This window comes from Sciurus vulgaris, assembly GCF_902686455.1.
Source record: "Sciurus vulgaris genome assembly, chromosome: 2".
Taxonomy (NCBI): domain Eukaryota; kingdom Metazoa; phylum Chordata; class Mammalia; order Rodentia; family Sciuridae; genus Sciurus; species Sciurus vulgaris.
The window spans coordinates 179,987,680-179,999,735 of record NC_136462.1 but is presented as its reverse complement, the minus strand read 5'-3'; the positions used below and the strand labels follow the sequence as shown (position 1 = coordinate 179,999,735).

The following is a 12,056-nucleotide window of genomic DNA, read 5'->3' as shown; positions in this document are numbered from 1 at the left end:
TTACTTTCTACCAAGCAGATTTATTATTTCCTGTCTCAACAGAATAGGAAATACAGAACCTAAGAAAAATTAAGCCATTCAGTATTTCAAGCACACAGTCAACATCTCTGGTGGAAACGCAAAATATTAAGGTTAATAACAGTATTCTACTTCTATGAAATAACTGTAGAACCTATGGAGAAACATAATTCATATATCCTACTGAAAAATCTTACAAATTATTCAATCATTTCTAATTATTCCTGTGTATTTTAACAGAAAATTATACTTTACCATATTCCTTGATAATTCCCTTAATAAGGCCTGATTATTTCACAAGTTTAACAAACTCTGACTCTTAAATGAAACTAAACAAAGAGGAAAAGTAAAATTATTTTTCTGTATTACAAATCACAAAATTTTAATTGCAAGGAAAACATATCCTGATAGACCACGATGAGTTAAAACTGACTCAGAGCTTTAAAAAAAAAGGAGAAATTCAAAACTAACAACTGAAAATTTCATTTCCTCTAGTCTGTGGAGTATGCCACTATACCCAGCTTTATAGCCTCCATTATTTATCACACATAAAGACCAATCATAAAAATTTTTACTCTAGACAGGCAGTGGCACATGCCTGTAATCCCAGCTTCTCAAGAAGCTAAGGTAGAGGAGAACTGCACATTCAAGGCCAGTCTGGGAAACTTAGCAAGACCCTGTCTTAAAAATAATAAAAGGGCTGTAGTTCAGTGGTAAAGTACCTCTGGGTTCAATTCCCAGTACCACAAAATATTTTCTAATGTTTATTATATTATAAAGTCACTACAAATCTTTTAGGAAAAAGGAAAGAAAACATGTCACTTATTAAAAAATACATTACCACTGGGCGCAGGGGCCCACACCTGTAATCCCAGCAGCTCGGAGGCTGCAATAGGAGATCACATGTTCAAAGACAGCCTCAGCAAAAGCGGGACACTAAGCAACTCAGTGAGACCCTGTCTCTAAATAAAATACAAAACAGGGCTGGGGATGTGGCTCAAAGTGGTTGAGTGCCCCTTAGTTCAATCCTCGGTACCAAAAAAAAAAAAAATTACCAATTTTAGGGTTGGAACTATAGCTCAGTGGTAAAATACCTGACTAGCACTAGTTGGTTTCTGGGTTCAATTCCCAGTAACAAAAGGAAAAAGGAAAAGAGGGGCTAGGTGAGGCATATAACTCAGTTATACGTAACCAACTATTATTAAGTATCTACCACACGATAGGTTTGTACAAAAAAAAAATAGGCCTTATAGGACATTAAACCAAACATCCTCCTTAAATGATGCTTTCATTATTTAAATTGGCACATGGCAGATTATGTTAACAGATTTACTTATTAACTAAATCTAATCATATTTCCTCAGCTGGTACCAATATGATCTCTACTATTTGTTTGCTCAACATTAGTATTTGTTCAAAAAAGGCTTCCCTTCCATACCTTATTTTCTACAGATTATTTACTTATTTATTAAATCCAAGGATGCTTTACCACTGAGGTACATCCCCAGTCATTTTTTTTTTTTAACGTTTTATTTTGAGACAGAGTTTCCCTAAGTTGCTGAGGCTGGTCTTGAACTTGCAATCTTCCTGCCTTAGCCTTCCAAGTTTCTGTGCCTAGTACTGCAGCAGAATTATGAGGTGCCCCCCATTCCCATGCCTAGCTGAATTGTGAGTTTAAATGAAATTTTTCATGGTAGGTTGGAAAAAGATAAGTAGAAAAACCTCAATGAAAACAAAAAAAAAAAAAAAATCATTTCATCTGTGAATTCCATTAATTAGTCAAGGAGAGCCAGGCATGGTGGCACACGCCTGTAATCCCAGCAGCTTGGGAGGCTGTGGCAGGAGGACTGCAATTTCAAAGCCAGCCTCAGCAACTTGGCAAGGCCCTAAGCAACTTAGTGAAACCCCATCTCAAAGTAAAAGATAAAAAGGGTTGGGGATGTGGCTCAGTGGCTAAATGCCCCTGGGTTCAATCCCCAACACTAAAAAAGAAAAAAGAAAAAAAAGTCAAAGAATTTGCTCTTTATTCCAAGGACACAGAACATTTAGTAATTAAGTATTATACAGCAACGAATTAAGATCCAAAACGACCTAGCAATATTTTTCAAAGATTGGTCAAGCTGCCCAGGTATAGTGGTATACATCTATAATCTCAGTCACTTGGGAGGCTGAGGCAGAAGAACTGTAAGCTCAAGGTCAGTCTGAGCAATACAGCAAGATCGTATCTTTTAAAAAAAAAAAAAAAAAAACAGGTCATCGCTATTTGAACCCAGCACTAAACTACACCCCAGTCCTTATTCTTTACATTTGCTTACATTGTCTTAACTACAAATGATACCAAACATCATCTGCAAATGTTTGTGTAAATTCTGACAAAATTTAGTTTTTTATGATGGATTCGTGTATATTTTATGGTAGTAAATGTTAAACAGACAATTATATATATTTTTATATCTTCACGACCTACTTCTTTCTTAATTTTTTCAATATTTCTAAGCTGTGTGGTGCTTCTCTAAGTTTTTTCAAATTGTTGAAAAATTTGCCAAAAAAAAAAAAAAGGCCCCATAAGTAGACCATGTAGTTTAAGCCCATGTTGTTCAAGGGTCAACTGTAGTGTGTTAGAAGGTAATAGGATAATAAAGTGGGGCTGGGGAGTGCAGGATGCAATTAACAGGGTAACATAGTTGTCCTGAGAAAAATACGAAGAAATGAGCCACAGGACAGGTGAAGAAAGAGCAGTCTAGGTAAAGATCGAGATTTGAGTGTACAAGAAACAGAGATTTGTGTGGCTGGAGCTGAGAAAGCAGTAAGGGTATTCATTCAAACAAGTTAAACGAGAAGCAGGCAGGCAGAGATCAGAGAACACTTACTTGAATGACACAGGAAAAAAATCTGGCTTTAAGGAAAATGGACACCATTAACAGAGTTTTTATCAGAGAGTTCACACGATCTGACTAAATTGAAAGTGAGCCCTAGAAATCAAATGAAGAAAATATTTTCAAAAAGTAAAGAAGAGTGCCGGGTGCAGTGACCCACACCAGTAATTCCACAGGCTTGGGAGAATGAAGTAGGAGGAGCACTCCAAGTTCACAGCCAGGCTCAGTGATGGAGAGACCTTCAACAACTTACTGAGACCTGTCTCAAAATAAAAAGTAGGGGTGTAACAGTGGTAAAAGTACCCACGGGTTCAATACCCAGTATTTAAAAATAAATAAATAAATAAAAAGTAAAGGGTGGTTGATAAAACCTGGCACAGTGGCCCACACCCCTATTTCCAGCAACTTGAGAGGTTAAGGCAGGAGGATTCCAAGTTCAAGGTCAGCCTGGCCAATTTAACGAGACCCTATCTCAAAATTAAAAAGGGCTGGGGAGGTAGCTCAGTGGTATGATACCCCTGGGTTCAATTCCCAGTACTTGGGGGGGGAGGCAGGGAAAAAGAAAGTAAAAAGTACCAAAAAAAAAAAAAAAAAAAAAAAGAAAAGAAAAAGCTCTTCCAAGTAGGTAAGGAGGACAGGAAAGGCTTCAGAGAAAAGAAGGGAATTTGAATTTAAATGAGTTAGGGTAATACACCTATAGACTGAGAGAAATGGAAAAGAACTGATTTTAAAAAATGATTTAGAACTGAGTGGTGAGCTATCATCGTAGGCTAGAACATGTAAGTCATAACTATCTACCACATCAAGTCACTGCCTGAGCAATAGGGCAGAAGAAAACACTCATCTTTAGTCTTTACAAGGTCCAGATTTAACAAAAGAGAGAACTGCTTCTTTTTCCTTGCTCAGCTATGTGAATCATCAATTTCAAGTCCCTCCATGTACCCACAGTATAATCTAAGAATTATAACTAACCAATCTCCAGTCAACAGGGAAGGGACAGGTATGTGGATTTCCAATTATGTGGACTCCACACCAAAACAGGGAGTCTAACTTTAGCCTAATCTCTTTCCAACTACTTGGCCTCTCTGAATGAACTTCTTCTAACCATTTGACCTTTGACATCTCGACCACATGACTGCCACCTTTAGTACCCTCAAAGCTGAACTTTATTCCTGACTTCAACTCCACTGCCTAAATTCAAAGTATGAGCAATGAAAAAGAATTGAATCAAAGTTCTTCACGGCACCATGGCAAAGGCTAGGTCAGTTAATGACTGGTTGCAGAACTCAGATTTCCTGGCTGCCTGCAAATTACTTTCTAGTGTCCCTAGTGCATCTTAAACTCGAGCTCTCAAGCAATGTTCATATTACTTCAGTGACTTATTAGAACCAAAGACATTAAGCCAATACCTCCTACTTACACAATTCTCAGGGTTACCTTCTACATTCACATTCTTTAAGAATAAAACTTCATTGAGCACAACTCCAGAATGCAACGTGAATGGTGACCCTGGAGTTGTAAGCTGTATGTTAAACAAATGTCTCAATAAATAGCTCGTATATGAAGATTTATTAATATAATTTACAAGCTAAGCACTAAGAAAAATCTGATCCAACAGCTCTGAATGATTACTGTGGGGTTTTTTATTATTTTCATACTGAGGAATGAACCCAGTGGTGCTTTGCCACCAAGCTACATCCCCAACCCTTATTTTTAAATTTGAGACAGGACCAAGTTGCTGAGGCTGGCCTCTAATTTGCCGTCTTCCTGCCTCAGCCTTCCCAGTAGCTGGGAATACAGGTTTGTGTGTTTTTAAAAGGGGGTCTTGCTGACTGGTCTCAAAACTCCTGAGCTCAAGAAATTCTGTCTCAATTGAGTAGCTGAAAGCAAGTGTGTGCTACATCTGGTTTATATCATAAATTTTTGTTTGTTTGGCAGTACTAAAGACTGAACCCAGAGCCTCCCACATTCTGGCAAGCATACTACCACTGAACTACATCCTCAGCCCTATATGGTAGTTTTTTTTGTTTTTTGTTTGTTTTTTCAATTTTGAACCTTTATTTACTTATATGTGGTGCTGAGAATCAAACCCAGTGTCTCACACATGCCAGGCAATCGCTCTACCACTGAGCCACAACTCCAGCCCTATACTGTAGATTTTTAACACAACAAATAAAAGCAGCCTGAACCATCTTCTGGTTTTGAGACCACTGATCTTAATATGCTAACTAGTGGAACACATCTTTCTCTAATTGGCTTGGTCTTACCACAGAGCTTCTTAAGGGAACCTGAAAGATCTTAAACTGTTTTTCAAAAAGCTCATGGTAGTTAGAGGTGCTGCCACCACTGCCAGAGCTGCAATGCCTAAAGGAGGAAGAAAGGGAGGCCACAAAGGCCAGGCAAGGCAGTATACGAGCCCTGAAGAGATCGACACCCAGCAGAAGGCCAGAGAAGAAGAGAAACAACAAAGTGGTGATGGGGTTGCAGGTGACTCCAAAAAGTCTTGAAATCTCAAGACTCAGATGAGTGAGGATGGACATGATGACCACCAGCAAAAGTGCAAAGGTATAGAAGGGCTCATCAGTGTTGAGAGCCCCAACCAAGTGGCATGGACAACCATAAAGGTCACGCAACTGGATCTGGATGGACCAATAGAGCTTTCAAGTAGAGAATGAGTAGAAATGGAGAAGCAGAAATCAAGAGTGCTACATGAAAATGCATTTAGCTGGGAAGACAGCGCAGATCAATGCTGACCTTGCCTGGCTGGCCATCATCCAGAAACAGCGGGAAGAGGCGGTGAGGAAGAAAGGAGGACAGGATAGTAAAAGATGAGGTCACTTTGTCAGAAAAACGGATGCAGTCACTCTCACTGAATAAGTAAGCTTGGCTGTGGAGGAGAGGTCAGGGGCTGGGCTGGCCCACCAGGAACCCTGCTGTATCACCTGCCCTGAGCCCTGGTGCCACTGCAGGAGCCCCCCATAGCCTGGGTCCTCCTCTTCATCTTGGCACAGAAAACCTTTGGGGGGCTATGGGGGGCTGGGAGGAGGCGCAGCTGCTATCTTTGAGAAAGAAAGATGCAGGACAGCATTTCATATATAACCACTTGAATGTTTTTGCTGTTTTTAAAATTAAAAACACTGGTTGGCGGGACGGGTTGGGGGGGGTGCCTGGGAGGTGAGGTAAGAAGAGCTTCTATTTGTCCAGTAGATTGCACGTTAGTGGGTGGTTGTGCCAGGGGAAGCTGCTGATAAGTTTGTGACAACCAGCCCCAGTCTTTTGCCTGGGTACTCACTCAAGAGAGGCTGTTATCTGGGAGCCTGTACTCCTGGGTCCCTGAGGGTCTTGGCTCACCCCTGGCCAGTCGTCAGTCCCCTCTGACTGAGGCCTCTCCTCTGTCCTTCCCTGCCTTATTCCCACCCATCTGGCATCAGCTAGCGCCCATTTTTAACCCTACCCACCCATCAATCATTTCAAGAAAAACCTCTGTTTACTGTGCAGCACCCAGGCAAAACATGTCCCACATATTCAACCTGTATTATTTGGCAGATTAAACTTGACATTATCGTGTAGGGGGGGCGGGGGAAGCTTATGGTACATCTGTAATCTCAGCACTTTGGGAGGCTGGGCAGAATGATGGCAAGTTCAAAGCCAGATTCAGCAACTTGGCAAGGTCCCAAGTAACTTAGCAAGACCCTGTTTCAAAATGTGATATAGAAAAGGGCTTGGGGGGTGGGGGGGCAGGGATATGGCTCAGTTGGTAGAGTGCCTGCCTTGCAGGCCTTAAATTCCCAGTACCACAAAAAGAAAAAGAAAGAAAGAAAGAAAGAAAGAAAGAAAAGGGCTGGGGGGCGGGGATATAGCTCAGTTGGTTGAGTGCTTGCCTCACAAGCACAAGGCCCTGGGGTTCAAATCCCCAGCACCACACACAAAAAAGGGGGGGATGTGGCTCAGTGGTTAAGCACCCCTGGATTTAATCCTCAGTACTCCCGCCTCCCCCCCCCCCCAAAAAAAAAAGAGGCAGGGGACAGGTGCTAAGGATGTAGCTCAACAGCAGAGAACCCCTGGGTTCAATGCCCAGTACCACATTAAAAAAATAATAATAATAATGCTCAATGGGTGTGGTGACACACTCCTGTAATCCCAGCGACTTGGGAGGCTGAGGCAGGAGAACTGCAAATTCAAGACCAGTCTCCGCAATTTATTAAGGCCCTAAGCAACTTGGTGAGACACTGGCTCAAAATAAAAACTAAAAAGGGCTGGAGGTGTTGCTGAGTGGTTAAGCACCCCTAGATTCAATCAAAGCTGTAAAGAATAGAGTGAGCTGGGGATATAGCTCAGTTGGTAGAGTGCTTACCTTGCAAGCACAAGGCCCTGGGTTCAAATCACCAGCACTGAAAAAAAAAAAAAAAAAAAAAAAAAGAATAGAGTGAAACGCACTGGACTTGCAGCTCAGTGGGAGAGTACTTGCCTAGCACATGTGAGGCATTAGGTTCAGTCCTCAGCACCACATAAAAAAATAAATAAAATAAAGGTATTGTGTTCACCTACCAAAAAAAAAGTATTTAAAAAAAAGAGAGAAATGAGTAACTGGAATGAACACTGGAATATGAATCAGATTCAAAGGGCCTGAAAAGAGGCAAGAGTATCCTGAGATGAGAGAACAGCAAAACAATAGTAAAGAAATAGGATAGGAACCCGGGTGCAGTTGTGCACGATTGTAATCCCAGCACCTTAGGAGGCTGAGGCAGGAGCATCAAGAGTTCAACACCAGCCTCAGCAATTTATCAAGGTCCTAAGCAACTCAGTGAAACCCTGTCTCTAAATAAAATTAAAAAAAAGAAAAGAAAAGAAACAGGATATGAAATCAAGCATCCGTTCAGTCATTCAGTGCTTACCTTAGTGCCAGGTTAAATATTTACTGACTACCCACATTGTATTGCAGGCACATGGCTAAGATTACTGTGTTCTCTTTTAATCCCCACAACATACTGTAAAAATGTTGTATTACCATCTTCCTACAGATGAGCAAACAAACCCAAAAGAAACTTGCCCAAGATTACGCAGACATAAAGGAGCAAACCAGAAATTCAAATCAAATTTCCAAAAACAACTCCCATATCCCCCTCCCCATCATTTTTTAAGTGGGACCTGGGCTAGAATAAACCAAACTGGTAAACACATATCAATTATTAGCAGGAAGGGAAAAATCATGTGGAGAGATAAGTCAGGCCTTCATGTAATGGCACACGGGAACCAGGATATGGCTTTGAACAGAATGAAACCATTGTTTTCCAAAGGTAAATTTTCAGAGCCACAAACAAGATGGACTAGGAAAAGAACTTAGGCCATTAAGTCATTTTTAAAAAACAAAAACAAAAAATCATGTTATGGTAAAGGCCAAGACCAAGATGACAAAAAGAGAGACCAGAAAAGGACAGAATCTCTGAAGTGACAACAAAAAATACCCTGGTAATAGTAAGTAAAATAAGTGAAAACTGGAAAGAAGTAAAACTTTTCTTATTTACAGATGATGTGCAGAAAATCCAATGGAGGAAGGCAGGAACTGACAAGGAGAATTTATGCTTCACATGTACACGGTCCTGGCTAGCCCCATTTCTAAAAATGAAAAGGAAACCCATTGAAATATTTTTTTTTAAAAACTATTAAAATGAGTGAATTTATCCAAGTTGTGGAATACAGAACCAAAATACAAAAAGTCAACTTCATTCCTATTTAGTAGAAATAGTCAAAGTTGACAGAGGGATTACAGTATGCCTCAGTGCAGAAATGTCTGCCTGGCATACATGAAGCCCTGGGTTCAATCCCCACCATCACACATACACACACACACACGCACACACACACAAATTGAAATAAAAAATGGTAGTATCAAAAATTATGAAATACTGAGATAAATCTAACGAAAGACGTACGATACCAGTATGTGGAAAATATCAAAACACTACTGAGAATAAATGACGAAGACCTAAATAAATGGAGAGAGATACTATCACCCAGATTGGAAGATTAAATATTAAGACATTAATTCTCCTCCAAATAGATCTGAGTTAGTCCCAATCAAAAGCCCAGCATGAGGGACAGTAGTACATAGTTCATTGGTAGAGGGCTTGCCTGGCATGTACAAGTCCCTGGATTCAATTTCTAGCATCTCAAAAAATAAAACAAAATTTCCAGTATGCTTTTCAAGTAAAAATCAAGTTTGAGGCCAACTTGGGCAATTTAGTGAGATCATCTCTGAAAATAAAATACAAAGGGCTAAGGACATAATTCAGTAGTAGAGCACTTGCAGAGCACACACGAAGCTCTAGGTTCAATCCTCCACACTGGAAAAAAATAATAAGTCAAATAATAAGTCAAGACTGCTCTTCTGGTTCATTCCACTGATAAGTACAACTGAAACCCAAGATACAGACAAAGCCTACATCTGATCACAGATCCTGACCAGACCAGCAAACTTGGTTCAATATGCTGTGAATCAGTATTTTATCAACAGGATCTAACACACCTTATTTAATTCATCTTAATAATAAGTATTCAAAGACACATGGTCCACTACAAAAAATCTGCAACAGACATATTTCTAAGTCGCTTCAAACACAAAACCACATCTAAAATATATTTTGTTATAAATGTAACATAAATGTCATGTTCTAAATAGCCCAGTCAAAAAGAGCTAACACATCGCTTACATTGCTGTCTCAGAGATCCATTCCCTACTCTCTTGCCCCAACCTTCTACTGTAAAATCTTTTTTTTTTTTTTGGAGAGAGTTGGTACTGGAGATTTAATCCAGGGCACTTTACCACTGAGCTATATCCCCAGCCCTTTAGGGTGCTGAGGCTGGTCTTGAACTTGCACTCCTCCTATCAGAGCTTCCAGAGCCCCTAGGATTACAAGCATATAAAGCCATTGCATCCGGCTAAATGCCATCTTCCTGATAAAACCTTCCTAAGTCAACTTCTCACTGTGTTCCCTCGATATATATATCAAAGGATATATATATGCCCCTAAAACTACACGTGAACAATAACTTATTTCCTTAAGCTATGACAGGTTAAGTAAAGTCCTACTCATAACGAAGTCTAAACACAGTGTTCTCCAAGTACTCCAGGTGCTAAAAGAGGAAAGATGGCAGAAGGTCAAAAAGGTCACAAGACCTAGAGAAGTCTGGAGATCAAACTCAGGGCTCATCAGAGTTCTGGTTTCCTTTCATTCAGTCTGATAATGGTAGCTCATTGGAAATAAGGACATAGTTCAAGGGGGTTCATGCATTATTCTATTTTTTGTGTTAATTTAAAATTCTCAACAATAAAGTGTTGGGCAAGGAGGAGAGAGATAATAGATGAAGAAGTCAGGTGTGCTGGCACACCTGTAATCCCAGCAACTAGGAGGATGAGGCAGGAGGATCACTAGTTCAAGGCCTCAGCAACTTTAAGAGCCTTTGTCAAAAAATAAAAAGGCTGGGGATTTAGCTCAGTGGTAAAGCACCCCAGGTTCCATCCCCAGTAAAAAAAAAAAAAAAAAAAAAAAAAAAGCGTAGGTGAAGATATGATTAAATCCTTCTTGTTCTTACTTTCCTACCTTTGAACTTTTCTTTCTCCTTTTAACTTGATCTTTGCCAGTCTCCCCTTTTTGTTGTCAACAGGTCCACCACTGGGTCATTAGCCATTTAACAAATGGTGGTTAGGGGGATAAAAGACAGACCCTTTGCACAGGCAGTGGAATTCCAAACCCTAGACTCTTGGCTCCACAATGTCTGATTCAGAAGAACTGCTGGGAGCTATTAGTTTAGCTTGCCCACCCAAGCATATAAGACTCAAGAGTTCTTTTATACCACTCCCATATGCCTCTCATTTATGCCTTCACAGTTTTGTGATTGTGTGATTTTGTTTAGCAAAGAAACGGATCAGGACCAGTGTGACCACAGACATTATTAGGAAGGTCCAAGGATAAGGAATGTAGGCTAAAGCAGTTTCAAATGTGAAATTGCAACATATCAGAATGTTTTTCCCTAGTGAAGCAACAATCTAACAAAAATGCAGTTCAAAACCCCCAAACACAAGATGAAGAGGATATAAAGTAACGTATTTGAGATGCATTCTGGCCTAAATGAGAGCATTTGTCATTTGTAAGCATCCCTTATATTCTTCTGAGACTCTGCTAATCCTCTCCCCTATACTTGGACAGTGGTGTAGATCATGTGGTCTTTCATCTTAGAGGATCACTCACCCTTCAATGAGCACTTATGAATACTGCACTCTGACACCGATACTACACTGCACCCTGGCATTAGTCCCTAAACTCTTGTTCTCAATTCCTGTTACTCCACCTAAAAGTCATCTTCTTTATGCTCTTGGAAGACCCACAGCACTTTTTACAGTGCTTTTCACAAACCAGTCAAAATGGGCATGAGACTTAAAAACTAAGGTTGTCTATTTTCCTAGACGTTTTGGTGGAAAACTTACTTTGTCCCCTCATGCCCTTTCAGCACAGGGAGGTATACAGGTATACATACGAACATGCAACATTAGCCATTTTGGTACCGGAAGTGAAGCCAGCTTTAAGGGAATTCAGACACTGAGTAAGAATAGAGAACTAATTCACATCATGGAGTTGTATGGCAATCAGTCCTGAAGTCCCTCCACCACACTACTTCTAGGCCCTTTTCAGTCCACATACCAATGTACCTTTCTCACTTATATCGTCTCAATTTTCAGTTATCAGAAACCAAATCATCCCAAATCATTAGAAAGTCTTTTCTCTATCAGGCATTGATGACACAGGCCTGTAAGCCCAGCAACTCAGGAGCTGAGGCAGGAGATAGCAAATTTGAGGTTTAGTCAGGCCTCAAATACACAAAATAAAATGGATTGGGGATGTAGCTCAATGGGAGGGTCCCTGAGTTGTTCAATCCCCAGCACCCATCCCCACCACAAAAAAAAAAAAAAAAAAAAAAAAAAACCTATTTTTCTCTTCAATAAGACACAGGCCTGTATTCCCAGCAACTCAGCAACTAAGGAGGCTGGGACAGGAGGATCACAAGTTCAAGGTTGCCTGAGCAACTTAGTGAGACCCTGTCTCAAAATCTAAAAAAGGGACCCAGGTGGGGTGGTGCATGCCTGTAATCTCCACGGTTGGGGAG

General features: G+C 40.4%; 1 protein-coding gene and 1 pseudogene across 10 annotated transcripts in view; one reads left to right on the top strand and one right to left on the bottom strand.

Annotated features, from left to right (window-relative positions):
- Nucleotides 1-12,056, bottom strand: part of CBFA2T2 (CBFA2/RUNX1 partner transcriptional co-repressor 2) — a 142,443-nt gene that overhangs the window by 99,312 nt on the left and 31,075 nt on the right. The window contains exon 2 of one of the 9 annotated variants that reach the window (XM_079128220.1): nt 7,249-7,285. The exons of the other annotated variants lie outside the window; for them this stretch is intronic. The gene's annotated coding sequence lies outside the window, so the exon portion shown is untranslated. The remainder of the gene's footprint in view (nt 1-7,248; nt 7,286-12,056) is intronic. 9 annotated transcript variants of the gene reach the window in all.
- LOC306655267 (28 kDa heat- and acid-stable phosphoprotein-like) lies at nt 3,550-6,468 on the top strand (annotated as a pseudogene). Its single transcript has one exon. The product of its transcript is annotated as a 28 kDa heat- and acid-stable phosphoprotein-like (transcript).